The sequence below is a fragment of the Prunus dulcis genome, chromosome 1 (genome assembly GCF_902201215.1).
Source record: "Prunus dulcis chromosome 1, ALMONDv2, whole genome shotgun sequence".
Lineage (NCBI taxonomy): Eukaryota > Viridiplantae > Streptophyta > Magnoliopsida > Rosales > Rosaceae > Prunus > Prunus dulcis.
Genome location: NC_047650.1, coordinates 2,938,599 through 2,941,061, shown reverse-complemented (window position 1 = coordinate 2,941,061; position 2,463 = coordinate 2,938,599).

The following is a 2,463-nucleotide window of genomic DNA, read 5'->3' as shown; positions in this document are numbered from 1 at the left end:
TCAGTCCAAAAACAAAGGTTGGGGCAAGGGGAAGTTGGTGGCCCAAGTGCAGAGGGAGGAGGCGGCGAAGAGGAGAACTAGAATGATCGAAAGTTCTTGATTTGAATCCACTTAAACTAGAGTGAGACCTAGACGTTGATGAGGAAATTGGTCTTTGCAAAGAGGAAGGCAGCAAGGACTGTGAGGGGAAGGAGGTGAAAGTGGTAAGGAGGAAGTAGCTGAAGAAGACGAGTGAGAGCCAGACGCTGAAGAAGGCAACATACTTGAAGATGAGGACGTCGACGATATAGGAGACCATGAAGCCTAGGGTTGCGATCACCGACGAGCCGACGAGGTCGAAGAGGAAGGCAGTGCATGGGAAGAGGGCGACGACGATTCGTGCGTTACGAGGATGGCGATGGTTTGGGGAGCCATTGCTCAAGGGTCTGGGGATCAGTATTCTTTTTTTCTTTCGCCTTTCTTGTTTTTTGCCGTCTCTGTTTTGGGAGAAATTATAGAGTGATATAGTATCGCCGCGGCAGCAGGTGATACTCTTGCTCAAAATTTAACACGTATTAATTTTAAAAGAAAATAAAAAAACAATTACACCTAACTTTGTCTTCCAAGTTTACCCTTCAACATTAATTAGACCTAACTCCTCTGCCACCGTCTTCCATGTGCCTCGCTTCTCCCTCACCACCAAGTTGTCTTCTCTTTTCCCTCGCCACCGACCCCAGCCTTTCTCTCCCTTCTCATCCAACATCTCCAGCGCCTCTTTCCCTCCCTCTCATTCTCAGTAAAAAAGTTAAACGCATTAAGAAAAAGCCAAAAATCTTGAATATATATAAGTGCAAATCAGAAATCTTCAAAACCATCTCCTATGATGATAAGTTGACAACCCACTACTGAAAGAAAGGTAATGATGGATGTTATGGGCAACCAAGTAAATCAGTTATTTTTTTCCTTTTTCTGTTAATTTTATCAACCACTTTTTGGGTGGTGGTGTTGTTTGATGTTGGTATTCATGGAGGGGGGATTGCAGCCAAGGGGCGGTAGTGCGTGGAAGGCAGATTGCCAATGGGATCTGGGTGGGACACTGCTACAATGGGATCTGGGTAAAGTTGGAAGACAAAGTATAACTAGGAAACAAATATAATTATTTTTTTAAATTTGACACATGTTAGATTTTGAGTGGGAGTATCACCCGCTGACGTGGTGATACCGTATCATTCTATAATTTCTCCTGTTTTGAGACCCGAAATGCCGGGCTACAGTACCACTAAAAGTCCACATGTCGCACTCTGAGCTCTCCGATCAGATTTTTTTCTCCAATCCAACGGCAGCCAATTTTTGTGCAATAAAAAAATACCAAAAAATTACTGATTTTTTTTTTCTATAAATACCAAAATTTTATCCGATTGAGATATGATTTTTATAATAAATATTGATATGTACGAACCCAAAAATATTATTCGAAAATATTATCCAAATTAATTATTTTCATTAAAAAAACTTATGAAAAAACAAAAAAAATGAATAATAATTACCCTTAGCCATAGCAATGGGTGGAAACACAAAATACTATTTGAAAGGGCAAACCACTATTCACATAAATAGTGACTGGCAAGGGGCAAATAGGTGGAGTTGCTCTAAATAATGGCAGTTACTCTAATTTAACATAAATATGAGATTGTCCTTAAATTGCTTAAATTGAAAATCACATGGGCAGAAATAATCAAATTGAAATCACAAGAACCTTAATGATAAAAATGATAAACCACAGAGATCAAAAGTGTCCTTTTGCCTAAAATATAACTAGTGGATAAATTTAGGTACCATTGAACTAAACTAGCACACAGCATCCATCATTGAGGTACTCAATTATCTACATTCTGGTGCGTGACTTTTTCTCATTTACTTACGACTAACTGCTAAGCACAAGGGAAATTTAACATGAATGACTGCTAAACCAAATATAGCAAGAAAGATACAGAAGCAAACTTTTCCAATTCCATGTCAAGTGGACTAAAAGCCATGTTTCAAAAATTGCACCCGGTTTTCCATATGGATAATAAACAATGGGGAAGGGGGGAACAAACAAACAAACATAGATTATAAAATAATGCACATGAAGCAGCTCAAGGCACGTATTTTAAGCAAAGTTATTATCTTCCGGTGAAGAAAAATCATGAAAGACGTATTCATTACAGCTACCAGTATCTCAAATATATAGACAACTCCCTGAAGTGAGATGGTTAAATCTCTTTCTTGGGTGAGTCTCCGATGCATCAGAATGGCAAGAATCCATGAAGATGGTGAAACAGGGATAGTTCTAAGGTGAAACTTCATTGAGCTTTTCAACTGTGAATGAACCCAACAATGGATACACATATACAGAGTAACTCTTGTAAAACCATTATAGTGCTGACATCTTTGATAGATACTACAAAAGGAATCTTGACACAAGCATTTTATCAGATGGAT